This window comes from Aotus nancymaae, unplaced genomic scaffold, assembly GCF_030222135.1.
Source record: "Aotus nancymaae isolate 86718 unplaced genomic scaffold, 86718_ANA_hifiasm-v0.15.2.pri h1tg000003l, whole genome shotgun sequence".
In the NCBI taxonomy this organism is placed as follows: domain Eukaryota; kingdom Metazoa; phylum Chordata; class Mammalia; order Primates; family Aotidae; genus Aotus; species Aotus nancymaae.
The window spans coordinates 53,432,819-53,457,555 of NW_026988414.1; the positions used below are offsets into that span (position 1 = coordinate 53,432,819).

The 24,737-nt window shown below is 38.1% G+C and overlaps 1 pseudogene; it reads left to right on the forward strand.

Annotated features, from left to right (window-relative positions):
* The first annotated feature begins 13,268 nt into the window (after nucleotides 1-13,268).
* Nucleotides 13,269-24,737, forward strand: part of LOC105715600 (ribosome production factor 2 homolog) — a 56,622-nt pseudogene continuing 45,153 nt past the window's right edge.

Below are 24,737 nucleotides of genomic sequence, written 5' to 3' on the forward strand. Positions count from 1 at the left end.
CAACACTGAACATAAAACAAAGCAGTGCTTGAAACAAAAAGCTCCTCAGAGCACAATGGGTCCAGCTCACCAGTCAGTCGCCTCAATGATAAATATCATGAGCCAAAAGGCCCGAAAATCCCAAATAGTTCAATATTCTAAGACAGGCCTAACCGATTTTCATTTGGGAGAGGAAAAAGAGCAGTGCTTCATTATAGAGAAAGAAAAGAATAAATGATGATGACAGCTATGCTGATTCATTGTTTTTTTAAATAATTCTGAAACATTCTAACTATGTTGGTGTCACATAGATCCTTCCCAGAGCTGAAGAGGTTTTGTTCCTATGTGTATACATACTTTTTATTTATAATAAGGTTTTCATTTTGACATGATACTCCAACTTAAAATGCAGAATTCTTCTTCACTTTAGTGCCTTAGAATTGAATATGTCATTCATCATTTTGGTGGTCCCAGTAAAATGCCCTGGAATTCTCATCCCAGTTTTCAATAGTTACGTATTTATCCATGTGGTAACAATATTACCACAACCAAATTCCTGCTACCAGAGACATCAAATTGTTCAACTTCAGTCCCAGAAATACTTTTGGTATCTCTAAGAAGTAAATTTCTATCTGTAAATTATTGGAAAAAGATAAATATAAGCTAAAGCAATATTATGTATTGCCCTAGAAGCAGGGTGACCATTCACATAAAAAAGAGGAAAAGAAGAGACTAAGCCACATTTCTATTTCAAACAAGATGAGCCTCTACAAAGTTTGGAGGAGTTGAGTCAAAAAACCACTGTGACTGAAAAGCAGGCAGTTATAGCAAGAGCTCTATGTATTTGCCTCTGAACAATAGCTTTCTTATTCTCGGAAACTGAAGAAAGATGTCTGAGGCGAGGAGTTGCTTCTACTGGAAAATGAGTGGAAGGAGAAGAATGTCCTGGGGCCTTCCATTGTCTGACAGATCATCTCATGCTTCCGGCTCTGCCCACCTGAGATTGAGCCTTTCAAGTTCAGTAGAGGTGGGGTGTGGTGGTAGTTAAAGACACAGTAAGGGGCCGGGCGTGGTGGCTCACACCTGTAATCCAAGCACTTTGGAGGCCAAGGCGGGCGGATCACCTGAGGTCGGGAGTTCAAGATCAGCCTGACCAACATGGTGGAACCCCGTCTTTAAAAAAAAAAAAAAGGACACAGTAAGGAATCAGGTAGCCTCAGGTCTTCCTCCATTTTCTTGTTAACTAGCGTGTGACTTCAAAAAATGTCTGAAATTTCTGGACTTCAGTTTCCCCATTCAAAAAGGAAAGAATTCAACTAGCCAATATCGAAGACCACTTTTACTTCTAAAGTTTCAACTGTGTGCAGTGTAATCAAGCAGGACTTTCTCTATACTCCTGGGGGAGTCAGTGGGAATAACAGTAGCTATCATTTCCTGACAGCTTTTCTGTTCTAGGCACGTTGCTAGGGTTTTCTTCATGTGACGTCCAACCTCCTGGATGACTCTGCAAGGTAGATTTGATTCCTACTTTACTGATGAGGAAACTCATACTTGCTTAGAGTCACTCAGTCAGTATGTGGGAAACCTGACAAACCCAGACTGCCTGGCTCCAAAATGTCAAGCTCGGATGCTACCACACAGTGGTTACCATCCAACCCCACTCTGAGAGACGCACTGATAGGAGATCAATAATAGTGATGCTGGACGAGCTGGGTGCCCAAGAGGCTGGCTATATGCAATGTCTAGGAACATTAAGTGGCAAAAGTGAGGACAAACTCCTCTACAAATTGGGGGTAACACTAGGATTACCTCATCATTTCATCATTATAGGGATTCATATTTGTAAAGTACTGAGACCAACGTGTTTGCTACATTTAAACAAATAAATAGAAATCTCCAGCAAGCAGAAGGCTGATGGATGTGTAGTGCACAGGGCCAGGGTAAAGTACATAGTGGAGAGGATTAGAAGTGGGTAGATCCAGGAACAAAGCAGGACAACAGAGCCACAAAAGGAGGAAAGTGAGAGGGCCAGGCCCACTGCTACAGAGTGGACTGAAGTCCCTGACTTGTTTGTTTGCGGGACCTACAGTCCTGGAGTGGATCTCCATGTTCCATTCCTCATCATTGGGGTATCACCTGCCACATGGGTTTATGGATGCTAAGGGGCCAATTCTGCAGCTCAGGGTTCTGTGTTGTGCCAATGGCATGGGAGCTACGGAATCCCATGGTAGCTGCTACAGAAGCAGCTCCTCTCACTTCTGAAATGCACATTCATTCCCTTTCCCATTTGCCCTGAGAATACTCCCCAGTGGTGCTTGCAGATGCTGCGTTTAAGATAACTTTGCCACAAAATATCTTACTTTTATTATTATTTTTGCCACGCTCTAGTGTATCGACTCTGGAAAGAAAAGAAATCATTCTATTTATAGAATTCTGTTTTTAGTAGTGGTATCTCCATTCACAAAATACAGTGATTCTTGATTGCTGAAAATGTCAAATCCTAGAAAACATAGCATTCCTACACTGATATTAACATCTATCTTGAAGAGTTATTGGCCAAAGATTCATTTAATGAATGTGATTTTTTTTTTTGAAATGGAGGATTCTGATGATTCAGATGATACTGATGTTAGTTCTGTTTAGAAATAACTCTAAGAACAGTTTTTAGATTTTATTTTCACATTGCAAATGAGTTAGATTTGCTTCAGCCTCAAAGACTATGTTTACGTAAAATTAAATGAGCATTGGCAGTGAGCTGCACTTTTTTTTTCCAAGCAGGAAAAGGGTTAACTTGTAACGTTCCCTTATTTAGGCAGTGGTCAATGTGCTGTCTGACTTGTGGATATACTTGACAGACACTTAGATCCAGTAGAGAACTGGAAGTCAGAGTGAAAGTGAATGTGAGGAAAATATAACACTGTATCTGAATGATCAGACCAAACCTCCAGGGACAGGAGAAGGAGGTCGGAGTCACCTGGTCACTCTTATTTCTGTCAGGAAGCAAGGACCATGCCTTTGAGCTTTGTGGAGGGATATCCACAAGGCTGTCAAAAGAGGGCCTCCTGAGGGGAACTGTGCTTAAACAGCTCCATTGGATGAGGAAAGAGCTTCCAAGGTTCCCTGCTGAGCTTCCTCCAGAACCCCATGGGCTCTGAACTCAGATCAAGTCTTGGATGTTAGTTTCCAAGCATGTGGTGTGCTTAGACTCAGCCCCTGTTGCTACTGATGTTTCCACCTCTACTCCACAGCTGCTCATTTTCCCAGCCCTGTAGCTCCACTTATGTCTTTCCTAGGATTTTGCTTTGCTACTCCTGTATCAGTGTTAATGGCCAAAGGGAACACTAGGATCCAACAACCCCCAATTCGTCGTCACTCTGCACTCTCGGGATTGGACCTCTCCATATGGAATGCTAAAATTTATTCTGTTATTACCATCAACAAGAGCCTATTTGTGAATCTACCATGTGTATCGTGCACTTAAAGGGTTCCAAGTTTAAAACATACATATAGATATGATGCAGAAGATGTCATTAAAAATGATTAAGGACAGTTGCCTGTAATAATAAAACAAAAAACAGTGCTTTAGAACACTGAGGCAGAAGGATCTCTCAAGGTCAGGAGCTTGAGACCAGCCTGGACGACACAGTGAGACCTCATCTCTGTAAAACAAATTTGTTAATTTAAAAAAATAATTAAAATGTTATTAAACAGCAAAAGGAAAAGTAAGATTACTCCTTTGAGAATCTGAAGTTTTTTATGAGAAGGATATAGAAAATAAATGGAAAAAAATCATTAGAGCCTAAAGAATTTTAGTTAAACAAAAGAACTTCAGTGTTTGGGTAAATCAAACCCTAAATTTTGATAATTACAACATTTTCTACACTTATGACAAAGAAGGTAAGTTCTGGACTGCATAGACAGCCTTTAGGACTATTATTCAATTTTTTTAAAAAACAGATGAATTAATTCTGGGGAGAAGTTTATGGTTTAGTACTTTGTACTAAAGATGAAGAAATTACATGGGATTGTAGCAAGAGACATTCTCCTAGACCTCAGGAGAGATTTGCATACAGGGAATCATAAACTCTGCTTCCTAGGGAAGCAAGCATGCTTATCACATTTTTCAGACATAAAGTTGTTTTAGTAATAGATTGAGCATGGACTACCTGCTGTAGAGTCAAGGATTCAATAAATGGAATTCTTCAAGCACCAATGCCCAGGGACCCTATGCCAGATCAATGCATCACAGTTTATTATATCCTCTAAGACAAATTCTAAGAAGCTTAAGGAACTCAGAAGGTGCAACCTAATCAGTACCGTACAAAGCTTTGAAATAAGTTTTCATCTCCTCATACTTTATCCAAACCATCTACTGTGGCATAGACATGTGAGAAGGTAAAAATCTAAAAGAGGGTTTAGAATTAAGAAGCATTTTAGTTCAATTGCACTCACTACCAATGGCACAAATATATTCCCTGGGAGTAATCAATCAGGATTATATATTCTCTTGGTTTACCAAGGAAGGTTGAGTTTAAGCCAAACTGGCTGCTACTGGACTTGTGCTTGTAACTGATACTCACTTCATTGATCACTGGTGGGGTCTAGATCATGGAGCAGAAAACCTCATTTTTAGAAATTAATATGCAAACAAGGGAGAGAGAGGGGGGAGAAGGAAAGCAGGGAGGAGAGGCTTAGGATGAGATTTGAAAAATGAAAGGGGAAGAAACATGCTTTAAAAAATGTATATGAGGTAACTTTCCTAAAAGAGAACAAAAATCCTTAAGACCTACAAAACGAACCACTCAGCTGATGTATATGTTAAGGAAAAACTTTTATTTCCTGTAGAGACAGGGTCTCACTATGTTGCCCTGGTTGTTCTCAAACTCCTGGCCTCAAGCAATCGTCCAGCGTCAGCCTCCCAAAGTGCTAAGATTACAGGCGTTGAGTTACTAACCTTGGCAAAAAGCCCCACATTTTTTTGAAAGAGAATGATAAAAATGGGTGCAGTCCAGTGAGAACTATGCTCACTTCCATTAAACTGAAGTGTATCTTGTCATCTGAGCACCAACAGCCATATTACAGGAAACGCTGATATGCTAGGGTTTGTTGGCAGAGAGAAGTTGAGAGATCAGAAGTGTCAGAGGAAATCTTCCTTGAGTCCAGTTTCTTTTAAATTCAGAACAGAGAGAAGCAATCCTTAATAAGCTATTAAATATTATAACTTAAAGCAAATGAAGACTCAGAAATAAACAACCAGGACACAGATTTTCAAAGGTCTCAGCTTTTCTAAATATGCACAACCACTTGGGGAAGAGGAAGGTTGGGCAGGACTAGCCATGATGGCCACCTCCTCATCCCTAAAAAATTCTCACTAAACCATGGTCAGATCGGTTAGAGGCCAAAAGGTAAAAGTTAAACGCTAATAATATATACATATGTTTAATTGTAAAAAATGATGGTATTTTCTAATATAATTGTCTAAGTTAGAGAGATGTAGTTAAAATGAGTCAAGCTATGAGACAACTTTCTTAAATGAAAGGACACTCCTCTTGGTCCTTTTGCCATTTCTGTAGCCCAAATGCTTCTTACCACTTGAGTTGATACTTGGGAATAGTGTCTGAAAGTTACTAACCAACATAAAACCCATGAGATAAGAGTTAAAGTGAATAACCTATATACTCTCTAAATATTAAAAATAATTACTCAAATGAAGAGCCAGGAAAAATAAAATTAATTTTCCCAAGTTGTAACCAGCTTGCAATTTCATTGGGCCTGTGCCATATCTTTTCTATGAATCTGGGACTAATCCCATGTATAGATATAGGGTGAGAAAAGTTTCATAGAAATGAAGGACTAGGAGTGGGATTGGGCTTGAGGCAGCAAGTGGGAAAGGATGGCAGCATGACATTTTACCTAATTCATTATTTGGTCATATAATAAATCTTCAATACAAAAGTATTCAGTACAGAGAGAACACGGCATTATATGGTATATTATGCCCAATAAATATTAACCAAACCAAAATGGACATCAACCAAGCATACATTTACCTTAACCCTTAAAACCTATAGATGTTATTTTTCATTGAACATAACACCTTGCTTCAATGCACATTTGGTTCAGTTCTCTCCCACTACCTGCCCTTGGCATATCTTATTTTATGTTTACATATGCAATGGGAAAACATTTATCCATTAAGATCTATTAAACCTAAGAGTGAAGTTATATAAAACTATAATGAATTTAGGGTTATTTTGTGGGATGATAGATGACAGGTTTTACTGACTTAATTTCTAAAATAATGAGAGAAAATAAAAAATGATATTGTTTGTTATTCAACTAAATACTTATTAAATACTTACAAGTTATTCATCCAAGCACGATGACAGCAACTATAATACAGTGCAATAAGTGTCATCATATAGGAAGTCAAAAGGGCTATGGAGGGACATTTACTTTGGATGTGGAAGACCAGAAAATGCTCTCCAAAATGAAAGACATTTGGAAACTGAAACTTTAAAGATGAAGGCAAGTTAGGAAGACAAAGAAGTGATGCAAGTTAAGAAGAGAAAGGGTATGATGAAGAGTGTCGAATAGGCAAAGGGAATAGCATAACAAAAACCCAGACAAAGGAAAACAGCATGAAACTTTCAGAGATAGAAAAATTTTCATTAAGACTAGACCACAAAGCCTGAGAGAGGAGTATTGAGAATAAAACTGAGAAGATGAGCAGAGATCAGTTTGTGGGGAGCCTTGCAAATCATGTAGGGAGTCTGGGTTTAATCCAGAGGACAACTGAAGTTGCTAAGGTGTTTGAAATAGGGACTAGAATGATCAATTTTGTGTTCCTGACAGATCATCCACACTGCAGTGCTGGAACAAACCATAAGCACAGCAGACTGATTGGGAAACTGTAGTCAACACCCATTTGAGAGGTGGCGGGGTCTGGTCTAGACTAATGACAATAGTAACACAGTGGGGATGAAGAAAAAATAAACGGATTTGAGAGACAGGTAAGTAGACTGTACTAGTTTGTTCTCATGCTGCAAATAAAGACATGTCCAAGACTAGATAATTTATAAAGGAGAGAGGTTTATTGTACTCACAGTTCCCCATGGCTGGGGGTGCCTCACAATTATGGTGGAAGGCAAATGAGGAGCAAAGTCACATCTTACATGGCAGCAGGCAAGAGACAGCACGTGCAGGGGAACTCCTTTTTATAAAGCCATCAGATCTTGTGAGACTTACTATCACGAGAATAGCATGGGAAAAACCCACCCCATGATTCAATTACCTCCCACGTGGTACTTCCCAGGACACGTGGAGATTATTACAATTCAAGGTGAGAGTTGGGTAGGGAGACAGAGACAAACCATATCATAGACTTAACAGAGCTTGGTGATTACTTGAGTTACAATAAACAAAGCAGGAGAAAGATAGTTCAAAAATGTAAGAGAAGATGATGAGTTCAGTTTGGGATGTATTGAGTTTGGGGTATACACAGAACTGTGAAATATTAAGAGTTGGATATACATTTGGATTTGTAATTCAAGATATATATCTGAGTTAAAGATTTTAATTCAAGAATAATAAGCACACAGATAATAATTGAAGTCTTAATAATACTGACCAAGAGAAAATATGTACAGTGAGAAGAGTAAGTAGCACAGGACAGAATCTGACAAATTATTGTATTCCAAAAATGGGTGAAGAAAAAGATACTCACCAACAAGATAGAAAGAAGCAACCAGATGGAATAAAACCAAAGAATTGGTGGTATTGGGGAAGCCCCAGATTTCTCATCTGTTTCTCTTTCCTCAAAGTCACCAACAGATTTTAAGGAGAAAGTAATCAGCATTGTGAAGAGAAGAGGACTAACCTCAGATGTAAAGTGCCCATTGGACATATCAACAAGAAGCACTTTGCTGACCTTGCTATGAGAATTTTAGTAATGGGGGATGGGAAAATCCAGTTTGCAAAGGGTTAGTGACTGATAGGAGGTGAGGACAACTCTTTGAAGATACCTGAATAGGAAGAGAGAAATGGGGCAGAAAATGAGAGAATGAGAGGTGGATGGATGGAGAATGGATTTTTTTAACAATGAAAGAGTCTCAAAGACGTTTAAATGCTGGTGTGAAGGAGCCAGCAGAGAGTAGAGTTTGGAGGCAGAAGAAAAGGGAATAATCAGGCCTGAGGCAGTGGCTCACACCTGGTATCCCAACACTTTGGGATGCCAAGGCAGAGGGATCATAAGACCAGCCTGGACAACAAAGTGAGACCTCATCTGTATAAAAAGTTAAAAAAGATTCCTTTGGGTATATATGCAATAATGGGATCACTGGGTCAAATGGTAATTCTGTTTTAAATTCTTTGAGAAATTGCCAAACTGCTTTCCAAAATGGCCGGACTAATTTACACCCCCACCAACAATGTATAAGCATTCCCTTTTTTCCACAACCTCGTTACTCTCTGTTATTTTTTGACTTTTTAATAGTAGCCATTCTGATTGGTGTGAGATGGTATCTCACTGTGGTTTTGATTTGCATTTCTTCAGTGATTAGTGATGTTAAACATTTTTTCATATGCTTGTTGACCACATGTACTTCATCTTTTGAAAAGTGTCTGTTCGTGTCTTTTGCCCACTTTTTAATGGGATTATTTTTTGCTTGTAAATTTGTTTAAGTTCCTTGTAGCATCTGGATATTAGATCTTTGTTGGATACATAGTTTGCAAATATTTTCTCCCATTCTGTAGGTTGTCTGTTTACTCTGTTATAGTTTGTTTTGCTGTGCAGAATCTCTTTAGTTTAGTTGCGTTTTGGCCATTAAAACACATGCATGAGTATGTTCTCTGCAGCACTATTTACTATAGCAAAGACATGAAATGCCCATCAATGACAGACTGGATCTTTAAAAGGTGGTACATATAGACAATGGAATACTATGCAGCCATTAAAAAGACAGAGATCACGTCCTTTGCAGCAACATGGTTGGAGATGGAAGCCGTATCTTTAGCAAACTAACACAGTAACAGAAAACCAAATACCGCATGTTCTCACTTGCAAGTGGGAGCTAATCTCGAGGACATATGGACACAAAGAAGGGAACAACAGACACTGAGGCCTACTTGAAGGTGGAGGGTGGGAGGACGGAGAGTATTCAAAAACTACCTGTCAGGTATTATATTTATTACCTTGGTGACAAAATAATCTGTACATCAAGCCCCTGTAACATGCATTTACCAATATAACAAATGCACATGTACTCCTGCACCTAAAATAAAAGCTTTAAAAAATGAAAAATAAGTTGGGCAAGGTGGCATACACCTGTAGTTCCAGCTACTCAGGAGACTGAGGCAGGAGGATCGCCTGAGCCCAGGAGTTCAAGGCTGCAGTGAGCTATGATCATGCCACTGCACTCTAACCTGGGGACAGGGTGAGAACTGGTCTCAAAAAAAAAAAAAAAAAAATCCAAAACCAGAAAAGGGGATAAACCGTTACATGAGGTGTAAGGACTCTGAGCAGGCAGGAAGAGTAAGAACCTGAATGGAAATAGAAAACCAGGCACTAATAGGAAGGAAGCCCACTGAGATAGAAAAGGGGCCAAAGGTGGATACTTATGTGGGAAATCCTTGGTGGGAGACCAAGGGAATTCCAAGCTGATGACTCTTTTTTCCATGCTGAGAGTGAGGTGGAAAAGTTAAGGGTCAGTGGCTTGAGGACGTCATTTTTAAAACACGGTTTACTATGGAACCCAGGAAGAGCAAGCAAACCATGGAAAACAGTGCTGACTAGGTAGCTTTGAGGGCCCGGTTGAGGTTGTAGATCATGCATTCACAGTGCGAGTAATCAACAAAGCTGTATGGTTTTTCTCCATGGATCCTCAGGACCCTAAAGAATCTCTCTCCCTGTAGGCCTTCATCTTTTATCCCACTCCTGCAACCAAGCCAGATTTGACCACCCACACACCTATCAGAGCTGCAGAACCCAGCTCAGATGGAGCCCAGAATTCCCATTTGGCAGGGAAAAGGTTTGGCCAATTTCCAAAGTTCAGTATATGTTCAGTCCTTCTACACTCCTCAGTATTGTGTCTCCAGATGTCTCTCCTTGAAGATACAATCAAAGTGGATCACCCAAAGGGAATTTATTTTCTCCATGAACTGCAGCACCAGTGATGATCAACATATGAAAACTTGTTTATTAATTACATTCAGTCTGTGAGGTGAAGAGTTTAAATCTTAGCTCATAGTGGAATAGTTAACAATAAAGCAGACTCTAGAACTTGTTTCCTTGGCCTAAATCCCTATTTTGCCACTTAACTAGCAGTGTGATCCTGGGTTAACTATATAACTTCATTGTGTCTTAGTTTCCTCATCTGTCAAGTGAGGATATTGATAGGAAAGAAACAGTGGGGATAATAACCGCATTTGTCAGGATTCTCCAGAGGGACAGGGCTAATAGGATAGGTGCATATATGAAGGAGAGTTTATTAAGGAGCATGGACTCACACCATCACAAGGTGAAGTTCCACAATAGGCTGTCTGCAAGTTGAGGAGCAAGAAGGAAGCCAGTCCAAGTCCCAAAACCTCAAAAGTAAAGAAGGCAAGAGAGCAGCCTCAGTCTGTGGCTGAAGGCCCTAGAGCCCCTGGCAAACCACTAGTGTAAGTCCAAGAGTCCAAAAACTGAAGAACTTGGAGTCCGATGTTTGAGGCCAAAAAGCAATCAGCACGGGGGCAAGATGAAGGTCGGAAGACTCATCCAGTATGGTCCCTCCATGTTCTCCTGCCTGCTTTTATTCTAGCTGTGCTGGCAGCAGATTAGATGTGCCCACCCAGATTGAGGGTGGGTCTGCATCTCCCAGTCCACTGACAAATGTTAATCTCCTGTGGCAGCACCCTCACAGACAAACTCAGGAATAATACTTTGTATCCTTCAATCCAATCAAGTTGACACTTAATATCAACCATCACAAAAACTCACTGCATTAATTCAGAAGACAACTTAAAAAAAAAATGCCTGGCACACAGTGAGGTTCATGTGCATAGTTGCATAGTCATGATATTATTATAATATCATTATTAGAGTTTCTTTGCTCCCACATGGTCCCAATGAGATGGCCATCTCTACAAACACAATTTGATATTTATTTATAAATAGACGAAGATAGAAATCTAAAATCTAGTCCAACATTCACATTAACATGCATGTACTATCAAACAGTGCCTCTAATACTAGTAAAGCTAGAGGTGATGTTTCTGGTATACAGGGAGGGTAAGATTTGCTGAGTTCTTTTCACTTTATGTAATCTTTCACTTCACCTATCTATAAAAATAGATCTTAGGCTACATTAAAAATTTTAACTTCCATTATGTGAATGACTGTGTGTTGTCTACAGAATTTGATATAAACCACATGGTTCTACTTTTTACATATTTAGCCCTGCAGATTGTTATGTTCAACATTGTATGTTTTTCTCTCAGTTGTACTTTCTTTTTGAAAAACTGAAATAATCTAAGTATTTTTCTTGCGTGACTTTAAATAATCAGATCACTTTTTTTTTCCACTTCAGCTTAGATCTATTCATGGCTGATAGTCCTTTAGATAGAAAAATTGTTGCCTGTGGTTAAAAAAATTTTTTTTTTGAAATTACATCTTCCCCCTAAAAGCAAAATGTTTAAGGACCATGAGTAATCTTTATAAGCTACTTAAATTTTCTTTGTCTTACAGACAAAACAATATTTTTCCTAACCAACTCTATTTCATAGGTCTATCTACCTGGAAGACAAACTCTTTAAATGTTTCACCAGAATTTATTTAAAATCTATAGCATACGTTTTGGTATAAGGCTTAGGTAAAGTATTAAATTACAGTTCATGCTATGTGTAATGTAATAAAACCTGAACTTGTTTACTCATCTTTGTATAAGACTATGTCTTAAAGAAACTTGATTCAATGCCCCTCTCATAATACTAGGTTAATTATTTTCTCTTGTAAAACTATAGAATATACCCCTTCCTATAGATGCTAAAAGCAGGAATCCAGAACTCTTGTTTTTCTTGGTGGAAACATTTCTACAACCCCCCAAATTAAATTAGGCAAACTTTCAAATCTTCAATTATCTGTTGTTCTATGAAAGTCTAAAGGTAATAGGAGCCCATTTAAAATATGGGCTCCAAATACTTTCAAAATCTAACAGCACTAATATATATATTACAACACTATATAGACATGGCATAGATAATTCCAATTTTAGTTTTGAAGATTTATTTTTGGAGTACCTGTTTCTAAAATGGGAAAGCTATGAGATTATTTAATGGGGATAGTAAACATTAATACTGTCTTGAACTGGGTCTTATAACATATGAGGCACCTAGGAGGGGTCCAGAGTCTGTTCTATTATGGGGCCATCTGTCCTCAGAAAACTAGGTTACAATAACCAAACACACACAATACCCCGGTAGAGATTACCACCTGTGGCAACCACATTATGAAGACTGTGATACGCTGCCTCCCCAGATTGGAACCAATCTGTGGTCGGTAAATTGGTTGCTGGAAAATATAGAACCAGGAGTTCAAAACCAGCCCGAGCAACAAAGGAAGAATCCATCTCTACAAAAATAAAAATAAACAAAATAAAAAAGAAAGAGAGGAAAATGAGTTGAATAGCTGCCTACAATATTTTCTGTCTGCTGCCTTACTCCAATTACTTTAGGGATATGTTAAATATATTTTTAAAAAACCCCAAATATGTAAATACATTGCCTCTCTTCTACTAGAACTGGAGCCCCATGGATAGAAGGATTTACCTTTATCAAAGATCTGTTATCACCCCTTTGATCGTCAGTGTCATTACACTAAGTTGCTGATGTAGTTTCATAATGCCTTATGTAACCTTCAGGTTATTAAGAGATCTAAATTATCAAAAATTTTTATTATATATGATATACAAATAATTCTTCAAGAACTTTATATGATTACATGCATGAGGATGTATCTTGGTTAATACAACAATAGAAAATATTCCAGATAAAGGTCAAGAAAAGGAAATGCTTAGAAAATTGACCAGAGAAAAATTGTTTTTTCCTTCAGACTTGGATATGAGGCAAAAATCTCAAACTTCTGATGAATTATAATCCTTCCTTTTTTCTTATAATGGAAGTGGTAGCTTCAAATAAAAGAAGAGAGAAGTTTTAATTCTATTTGATTTTTGTTTTTTCCAAGTCCCCGTCTTGTGACCTAAATTGATAACAGACTCTATTTGTTGGAAGATTATTCTGTCTACCATGTGAATATGGAAGAAATGCAGAAAGATGAACTGGTTTATATAGAAGATGATCTGTAAGTATGTACAATGTTGAAAAAACAAAGAAACACAATATTGACTGGATAGTACCACTATTAGGACTAAGAATTTCAAATTTGCAATCCAGCCAATAATGTAGGACCTAAGTTTGGAATTAAAGTGGAAACAGCAGCACTTTAAACAAGGCAGAATGGGCATCATTCTTTGGTATAATTTTTCATGATTCACAATGTAATATGTAAGAACTAATCTCTTACATGTGTGTATATGTGCACAAGTGGATGTGCACAAGCATTTGTCAAGGAGCTGATGTCTTGAAAGCATCTCTCTGTTGAGGGTTTTCCAACAGAAGGAGGCATAGAACCCAATCAGAGGTTCACAATTCAAATTTGTATTGTGCTTAGAAAATGAATGAAGTGGTACTCCCAGGACCAAAGGCAGGCCATTTAGGCACATACTTCTCCCTTTCCATACATTTTTTTCTTTAAATGCTTACTAACACTCTAAGATGTATTATTAATCAGTTTTTACTATGATTTGAAAGACACACAAACTTGTCCAAACTTCAAGGATAGTAGGAGGCAGATCTGAGTTTGAATCAAAGTTGGTTTCACTTTAGAGCCTAGGAAATCTCCACTTAGCACAGTGTCTCTGGGTTGCTTGTGAAGCTAGTTGATTCTTAGAATTGGGGCCTCTAACCGAGAATCTGGAGAGACCTTGTATACATCCAGCTGCCATGGTCAGGCCTGACTGCTCTAGTTAGATGCTCAAGGGTGTGAATTAAGAATATTGCCTGTCATATTAAAAATCAGTAATCCTTCTGAAGAGTCTCAATACAATTACTCAAATCAGAACTTTCTTTTTTCTAGAACTGAGTATCAGGGTAAAATCTGTCTCTTCTGATGAACTGTCATCTTTGCTTTTTTACATATAATGGAAATTCCCTGGGAAATTTCCTGGCCAAATATTGTACTCAGTTACAGCAACTGGTTTACAATATTTTGTCCCTGTTTTTCTATCTTTTTACTATACTATCATTTACTTAACCAATTGTATTTATTTGTAAAGCTATATTAAATCATTTTTTACAAAACTGGCTTGGTGTATTCGTCCATTCTCATGCTTTTGTAAGGAAATACCCGAGTTTGGGTAATTTATAAATAAAAGAGGTTTGACTCACAATTCCACATGGCTGGGGAGGCCTCAGGAAACTTACAATCATAGCAGAAGGGACCTCTTCACAGGTGGCAGGAGAGAGGGAATGACTGCCAGCAGGGAAAATGCCAGATGCTTATTAAACCATCATATCTCTTGAGAACGCACTCACTATCATGAGAACAGCATGGGGGAAACTGCCCCCATGATTCAATTACCTCCCTCCAGGTCCCTCCTATGATATGTAGAAATTATAGGGATTACAACTGAAGATAAGATTACGGTGGGGACAGAGCCAAACCGTATCACTTGATATAAATACACGGCAACATTAAAAATAAAATCACACCTGAAGCCATTTTGAAAACCTTGGTCACCAGATCCTTTACTTAATAGATAGTCTGTGATGTAAATTTCCTGGTATTCTGCCCATTCATGCAAAAATACATTCTGAGGTAGGAAAGAGAAAAGAAAATAGGGGAAAATAACGCCTACTAGGTGCCAACAATGATTGGGTACTTCTTGTACATAATACTGATTTTTTTTTTGAGACAGAGTCTCACTCTGTCACCAGGTTGGAGTGCAGTGGCACCATCTAAGCTCACTGCAACCTCTGCCTCCTGGGTTCAAGTGATTCTCCTGCCTCAGCCTCCCCAGTAGCTGGGACTACAGGCATGAGCCACCCTGCCCAGCTAATTTTTGTATTTTTAGTAGAGACAGAATTTCACCATGTTGGCCAGAATGGTCTCAATCTCTTGACCTCATGATCCACCCACCTCGACTTCCCAAAGCGCTGGGATTATAGGCATGAGCCACCATGCCTGGCCCTGTAATACCATTTTATTCCTCATATGTTTACACATGATGAAAGAGACTCAGATGCTCATTAAGCTCACGAAGCTCATAAGTGTCAGAGTCGGGATTTTAAATTCAGGTGTGTCTGAATCCTAACCTTATGCTCTTTTCACTCCACCACTAGCCTTCTGACACACTGTTACTGAACTCTAGTGGTCTAATAGGCCAGAGGATATAATGCCTACAGTCTCACCTAGGGAAATAACTACATAGGCTCTAATTTAAAATAACTTCACTTATAACCATGACTATGTAGTTATCCACAAACTCTATTGATGCTATATGTCCATATTGTAGCAAATTGTTTGAAAAAAGGAAAAATTAAAATTTGCAGGTACGGCAGCATGTGCCTTTATTCTCAGCTACTCAGGAGGCGGAGGCAGGAGGATTGCTTGAGCCTGAGAGGTCAAGGCTGAAGTGAGCTATGATCGTACCACTACACTCCAGCCTGAGTGACAGAGCAAGATTTTGTCTCCAAAAAGAAGAAGATTGGCCTGGTGTGTATTAAAAAGATAGCAAGGGGAGAGCCAAACTCAAACTATGTGATAAAATGGGGCATGCAGATAATTTTTCACTGTTTCTTATTTTGAGGGAAATTTTGAATCCACATTTCTACTTATAATTAACATATCCATCCCTAAATTTAAATTTATAAAATCTTTATAGGACTCCAAGCTTTTCTCAAATAGTACGTAAAGTGTATGTTTACATATATGTAAGATAACATGAGCTGGACAAGATCCAATGAAGAGTATCAAAGTACAGTGAGGAGTGTGTCTTTTGTAGTTATATAATATATTGACTTTGGGCTTGTACTAGAAGAATTGTTCCTTACCTCCAGCTCCTGAATTTACTACAGCTGCCAAACACTTCCAAAACCTCTCAGTCTCAATCCCAGGGCTGGAGAAATTCCACATCCCTGGGAGATCAAGTTTCACATCAATATTTTGGTGGGCTACTTGCCAATGCCTTATCAAGGAAAAATATAATTATAGGCGAGACTGCAGCAAGCTGATTCTATAATATTCTCCTGTCCTGTCTCAGCTGCTAAAATATAATATAATAAAAGTGATATAAGATACTGCATCTGCCCTTTTGGTAATTCTATTTTCATTTTAGTTCCATTGCTGGATTGAGGAAGACTCCAAGCCATGCCAGAGCTACTGATGCACAGCTCCTAAAACTCTAGAATCCGGTTTAGGAAAGTTACAGCCTCAAATAGAATTCAAGATAGAAAGGAAAGGTGGCAGTAGGATAGAAAATTGGGGTCTTGTGGCAAATTGGGCTTTTCACCCTAGAATTGCTCTAATGGATAGTCCAACCTCTACACCAGAGATAAAATTAGGACAGGGACTTCAATAATTCATTCATTTTGTTTATGAGTCACTGGGGGCTTATTTTCTATCACCATGTGCAGTGCATTATAACACCAAGGCATAGTTCAGGACTAATTACTATTGTTCATTCAGACTGAATTATACTAAGGTTTTATCCTGCAGTATATCCAGGAGCGAGGCACAATGTGATCTCTGGTATCTTAAAAACCATAAGCCAACTCAGTGGGGTTAGATGATACTCACACAGTTATTATTTTAAAATACAGTTTTAAACAAAGACTTTTTGTGGCTCTTCATCAGTTATAGACTCAAGTCCGAATGCCTCAGCATAGCATCAAAGACTTTCCGGTGCTTTGGCTCACCCTAACACACTTCCTTAGCTTCTTTTCTCACTCTTCTCCATGAACATATTATTCTATCAAGCCTTATTCCTTCTTGCAGTCCTTCCAACAGCTCCTTTGTCTTACACCTTTGTCGCCTTGTCATGCTATTTACTTGATCTTGGAGCCACGTTTTCTCCTTCCTCTGTCTGTCAGCACCTTCCACCAAAACCTACACATGAAATATGCCCCGACTACACCATACCCAACCGAGGCTGAACTAATTATTTCATAGTCACATGACTTTATCCTCACTTCTCTTCCTCCAGCTACATGAGCTTCTTTGAGCAAGATCATGCTTATCCATCTCTGTATGTTGAACATCTGGGACAGTCCCTGGCATGTAACTGGTGCTCAATAAAGAACAGTTAATCGGCTGTCTTATGTACTTGCTTTTATAAAAGCCAAGTATTTCTTAAAATACAGATCCCAACTATTTGCTTGCTTAGTGCTATATCTTAAAGGTTGTATTTCTTTCTAATTCATATTTGTTTATATGGAGTCACTAAGTGTTAGATTCCACAGAAGGAGCTCAGATCTCAGTTTTCCCACTTTCTACTGTGTGGATTTGGGAGAATATCCCACATGTCTGTAAAATGGAAATAATATTTGCCTTGGAGGAACACCTGAGATAAAACACCTGGCACACACTTGGCATACAACAAATGAACCAACAGAATTCATCTCAGAATGGTAACATCAGCCTCGGGCATCCACATGGAAAGCAGAACCCTGAGGGACTAGGATGAGAGTTGTTAGTTTTTGTTGATGAAACAAGGAAGGTTATGATGGAGCACAGAATATTGATTGGGAGGGCAGTCCTCAACTGTGGTACTCTAGGGGGTGACTACAGTGCCAGTGGATACAGGAGTGGCAGAATCAGGAAGCAGTAAGAAGGGAAGAAGGAAGATATACAGGAAAACTAAGAGTCCTAATACCTGATTTCTGAACAACTGATGATACTGAAATTAACAGCTGCATTTATCGAAGACTGAATTGTGTCAAGTGATTTATAAACTCTCTTTTGTCCTTCAAACTACCTTGCAAGGTAGGCATGGTAAATCTCTTCTTAGAGATGAGGGAATTAAGTCCAGGGAGGTTATGTAAAAGGAGACACAGCTAGTAACTGGTGATGTCTGAATTCAAGATGTCAGTTTCTTAAAAGCCGAGCTCTTTATACCACCCCAGTCTGCTTCCTAAAACCTCTGAAACAACAAACTGCTCCAGCTATCAACATTATCAATGTGAGTTAACTGATTAAATAAGGGCATTTTATTTGTGGGTTCTGTTTTTACATTTAAAATAGGGAACTTTGCTGACATTAAGTTTCACTTCATCATGTGAAAAAGGCCAGGCCTGTTTTCACCCCATTATGCAGATGAAAAAACAAGACTCAGAAATTAAATGCCTAAGAATTACATATGGCATATACAGATATTCACTAAGACACATGTTTACATATTGACACCACTAAACTGTAATCTTCAAGAGATCACGGCGTGAAACTGTTCTGCTAACCATTGTATATGCACCGCCTGGTGCCAGCTGTGGCAAATACAAAGCAAAGAACAAGGAACAGCAAGGTTGCTGAATGAATGAATGAATGCATAGATAAATGAGGAAATGAATGCTTTGATGAATGAATACCATGTATTCAGAGGAAAGGCATGAAAACTTTGGTTTTGGCCAGAGCCCTTGGAATACATGGTCAGATGCCTTGCAGGACATAACTAGGTTAGGGTGGCTGATAAAGATAAACCACTGCCTCTTTGAATGAGGAGTTTTAAGTATTTTCATTTGAGCAGTTTAGATCCCTAAACCATGAGAAAAACATAATAAATCCTTAAGTGACATTTACTTTATAACATTTAAAAGTATGAATTTAACACTCTTGTAGCAGACACACGGTATCTCTAGGAATTGGTTCTTTCTCTACTCCAGTAAATGTTCTTCCACTTACATCCATGAGATTTCTCTTCATGAACTTAATACTTCAGCGAGTTTGAGGGTATTTTAGTCCGTTTAGGCTGAGGTGTATTATAAACAACTGAAACTAGAGTGTATTATAAAAAAACTGAAATTGATTTCTCATAGTTCTGGAGGCTGGGAAGCCCAGGATTAAGGAAGCCCAAGATTGAGATTCAGTGTCTGGTAACAGCCTACTTCCCATTTCATAGATGGCCATCTTCTCACTGTGTCCTCATGGGTAGAAGGGGCAAAGGAGCTCTCTGGGGCCTCTTTTATAAGGGCACTAATCCCATTCATGAGAACTCTACCCTCATGACCTAATCACTTCCCAAAGGCCCCATCTCCAAATATCGTCACATTGGGGATTAGCTTTCAACATAGGAAATTTTGGAGTGATGCAAACATTCAGAGTATAGCAAAGAGCGGGGGTTGCTTTTTGAAAAAGCTTTGATTGGACAATCATCCGAGCCAAAACGTACACTGTAGCTATAGAAAGAAATAGAGAAAGGACTAAAAGCATAAGGACATCCATGGTTTGGGGACATCCTGTCATTTCTGGGGGGCATCTGTGTGCTCTGTATGCTCCAGGGTGATTGATCTTCAGTGACGCTTTCTGGAGTTGCTTCCCATGTGCTTGCCTTAATACTCAGATCCCTTTTTAAAAACTCATAGTTATGTAAACTATTCCTCATCCATGTGTTCATCTAGCCAACGATACTGTGCCACTCATTATTTTAGGCACAAATAATACTAAGATGAGACGTGGCACAGTGTATAGATTAAGGCATGATCTTTTAGTGCCAGACTGCTTGTTTTCGTAGCTCAGCTCTGCCACAAGTTCTCTGTCCCTTCTGAGTATGTTTCTTCAGTTCTCCATGCTTCAATTTCCTCATCTCTAAACATGGGGATGATACCTATGTTATGATGTTATTAGGAGGACTAAGTGAGTTAATACATGGGAAATGTTTGAAATTTAAAATGATACCTGGTATGCAGTAAGAGCTTAATAAATGTTTGTTGTTGTTATATCACAGTTCATGTCCTCAGGGGTATTGAATATAGAAAAAGAGACAAATAAGAAAATAACTGATTACAATACATTGTATTGAGAGTTATAATAGGCATCTCTGGCATTTAAACATACATGTAATAATAACTGCAGCTCATTCTATTCTGCTGAGAATACACATGCATTTTTCACAATAGTGAAAACTAACAAATTGGATAAACAGCTGAAGTGGCAGCCAGGTAAGCACTTTGTGCAGACAAGATTCAATCCTTCCTGGATATTCAATTTCCTTCTCAAAATCTGCATAATCACTGATGATCTTTGACTTGTAACACTTCTTTGAGAGATACACTCTAACATTATTTGAATCTTTTCCTGTTACTTAATTCAAGCTTTCCAGTCTGTATTTCTTGTTCTTACAATAGAGTGAAAGTTACTTTAAAGCAGGAAGAAAAAAAACCCAGGAAAATCATCTTAAATATCTTTAAGCTTCCGCAGCCTACACAGCTAAACATCATGGTTGAATGAATAAATGAGAAGCCAACCTGGTTAGATTGGTAAGCAAGTTATATTTCTGCCTAATATTTCTTTTCCTAATTAGATTTCTTTTGAGTTATTTGAACTCAGTGTATAACTCTTTAAGCTTTTAGTCAAGGCCTTTTATAATCATCCTTGTATTAGCTCAAAGGCACTCATATCAACTGATTCTAAGTCCATTTGCCTGACAAAACAAACATTGAACTATTGGAGCAAGAACTGGGAACCTGAAGTGTGACTGTTGCTTATCTCTGCCTCACTCTGTAGCTTTAAAAACCCCAAGTCCCCCAGTTTGCTGTTATTATAGTATCTACATCTACAAATGGGAAAAACATCTCTGACACAGTGTTACCTTCTACAGGTAAGAGGGGAAAAATGCTTACATGGGCTAACTTTCAATTCTGCCAAGGAAAGAGCCCAGATTCCTCTGTTTTGAATTGAAAAGTCAGCTTCTAAATCCCCCAAAATAAAAAGAGAAAGTATGCCCACAGGGCCTGACTCTATTATGGGATCATTAATGGGTCTCCTCAGTTCATTCTTTTGGAATAGATCATTTAGGTCAAGAGCAATACAACCATAGTATGACATCATGCCGAACACCTGTAAGTCTAATTCTGTTTATGTTTCAGTTGATTTGGTAAAATGCAATACCAGAAGAGCAAAGGTTTTTGCCCAGTCAGTTATTACAGAAACAGGAGTGTCACTGCTCTTTAGAAAGAAGCTGCATATAACTAAAAATGACCTACCATGAAACTCAAAAGTAGAATACCAGTAATTTGAATTTTTGTTTATCAGCTTTTGCTAAGTTTTCTCTCTACTCCAAACCAAGTAACCATTCCTTATTTGCTAAACAGATCTTAAATATAAAATTCTGCCAGCTCTTTGTTTCCCTTAGTATTTGCCAAAACAGGGCTTTTGAAAAAATATTTAACTGGTCTCAATTTTTTGTTCAAGATTGACTTAGCATTTAAATCCAGTTGCAAGCAACAGGTCATATTTCACTTAAATAATGGCAAGTAGCCTTATATTAGAGACATTCTCATATAAAAGTTCCACATTAGGAAAAATGCATTCTGAGAAATATTCAAATACTATAAAGTGGTCAAGTATATGGAAAATGAAGCTCTGATCTGCAAAACAGCCTCAATAGCCTGCATTCATTTACCAAGGGGGAAGGGATGCGTGGAACCAGGCAAGGCCAATGTGTGAAAATCCATTACTCAAGAGGAATGTGCTAAGGTTCTAATGTTTCTAAATCAATTTTTGATTAATATTTAAGATGCTTGATATATATTAAATGTCAAATGTATAATAAAATGTATTTTCTTACAGTTAGTAAAATCCAAAGCATGCCAGCACACTAGGACCTGGTTTTTTTTCAAATGTCTAGCAACCAGTCTCAAATTGTTGACTTCGCTCCATTGCTACTTTTTTTTTTAAGGTAAAAAATTACATATAGGAAAAAGTACACATCTTAAGTTATAAGTTAATGAATTTTGATAAAAGAATACATCCACATCACCACCGCCACAACTGATGCAGAACATTTCCAAAACCCCAGAAAATTTCTTGGTGTCTCCTTCCAGTTAAGTCTTCCTCTCAGAGGTAACCACCATTCTGATTCCAATTCCTAGAGATACATTTTGCCTTATTATAGTACCTCACAGTTGCTATGGGTTGAATGGTTTTGTCCCCTTCAAATTTCATGTTGAAATTGATCCTCTCCAAAATTTAGGTGTCACTACTGTGACAGCATTAACAGGTAAGGCCTTTACAAGGTGATTAGGCCATGAGGGCTGCTCCCTCTCTACTGAGATTAAGATGCTTTAGGGCCAGGTGCTGTGGCTCATACCTGTAATCCCAGCACTTTGGGAGGCTGAGGAGGGTGGATCACCTGAGGTAAGGAGTTCAAGACCAGCCTGGCCAACATGGTGAAACCTTGTCTCTACTAAAAACACAAAAGTTACCCAGGCACAGTGGTGCAAGCCTGTAATCCCAGACACCGGAGGCTGAGGCAGGAGAATCGCTTAGTTTGCAGTGAGTGGAGATCATGCCATTTCACTCCAGCCTGAGTGAAAGAGCAAAACTCCAACTCAAAATAATAATAATAATAAAACAAAAAATGATGTTTTAAAAGAGGCTTCAGGCAGCATCTAGCTAGCTTACACTATCTTCCCCTTCTGCCCGGTGAGAATGCAGCAAGAATACTCTCACCAGATCAGAGGTTAGCACCTTGATCTTGATCTTGGAATTCTCAGCCTCCAGAACTGTGAGAAATAAATTTCTGTACTTTTTAAATTACCCAGTCTGTGGTATGTTGTTAGAGCAGCACAAACTGACTAATATATATACTATACATATCCAATAGTATATCCTATTTTGTGTCTGATTTTTTTCACTCAACATAATACTTGAGATTCATCTACACGAATACGTAAGTAATAAGTCACTTTTTAGATTGCTAAGTCACACTGTATGGTATGAATATATCACAGTGGTGTTACCCATTCTATTGTTGATGGACTTTTGGGGTGATTCCAATATTAGGCTGGCTTGAACAAAACTGGTATGAACACATGAACACTTCATGTATGTCTTTTTGTGGATGTTATGTTTTCACCTCCCTTAGGTAAACATACAGAAGTAGAATCACTGGGTCAAAGGGTAGGTATATGTTTGACTTCATAAGAAATTGTCAAACCTTTTACAAAGTAAAACCACTTTTTACAAATTGGTTGTACCAATTCACATAGTCATCATCAAAAGATGAGGATTCTGGTTGCTTTGCATTTTTGCCAATATTTAGTGGTGTCAGTCTTCTAATTACATCCATTCTACTGAATGTGTAAATATTCTTGTGATTATAATTTGCATTCTCCTGATGAATGTTGCTGATAACATTGTTTATGTATTTATTGGCTATCTGTATATCTTTCTCTGTGAAGTATCTAAGTTTTTTTGCCCACTTGAGAAACTGGGTTACCTCGTTATTGATTTAGAAGTCTGTCTTCAGATACGTATTGTAAATATTTCCTCTTAGTATGTGGCTTATTTTTATATTTTCCTAATGGTGTCTTTTGGTGAAGATACATTTAAAATTTTGATGTTGTGGGTTTTTTGTTTTTTTGTTTGTTTGTTTTGTTCTGAGATGGAGTTTTGCTCTTGTCGCCCAGGCTGGAGTGCAATGGCGCAATCTCATCTCGCTGCAACCTCCGCCTCCAGGGTTCAAGCCATTCTTCTGCCAAGCCTCCCTGGTAGCTGGGATTACAGGCATGTACCACTACACCCTGGTGGTATTTTATTTTTAATAAAATTTTGTATTTTTAGTAGAGACCATGTTGGTTAGGCTAGTTTCTAACTCCTGACCTCAGGTGATCCTCCTGCCTTGGCCTCCCAAAGTGCTGGGATTATAGGCATGAGCCACTGTGCCTGGCCTGATGTAGTGTATTATTTTTTTTTATTTTTACGTTTAATACTGTTTTTGTCCCCTGTAAAAAAAAACTTTGTCTATTCTATTTCATAATGACACTCAAGGTTTTCTCCTATGCTATTACTGAAGACTTGATATTTATAGCTTTAGGTTTAGGTTCATTATCCATTTTGAATTAAGTTTTGTGTGTAGTGTGAAGTAGTGATCAATATTCATTTTCCCATATGTTTATCCACTTTTTTCTAGGATACATGTTAAAAAGACTTTCTTTTCCCTATTGCATTAACTTGGTGATTTTGTAAAATGTAAATATACATGTGGGTATATTTCTGCTCTCAATTCTGCTTCATTCATCTATTTTGTCTATTCTTACAATATCACACTGCCTTTATTACTTTAATTTTTGAAATCAGGTAGTATAAATCCTATTTAATCTCATTCTTCCTTTTAAAAGTCTTTAGGCTCTTTTGATCTCTTTGCATTTTTGCATAAATTACAAAATCAGCTTGTCAATATCTACAAAAAGCCTGTTGCATTAAGTTGATTCACTGAATCTATAAATTAATTTGAGGAGAGTTGGCATCTTTAACAATTTGAATCTTCCAACCCATGTACATGTCATATCTTTCCATTTATTTAGGCCTATTTGATTTTTCTAAGCAGTCCCTTGTGATTTTAAGTGCACAAGTTTTGCACTTAAAATTTTGATGTTGTGGGTTTTTTAGTTTTTTTGTTTGTTTTGTTTTGAGATGGAGTTTTGCTGTTGCCACCCAGGCTGGAGTGCAA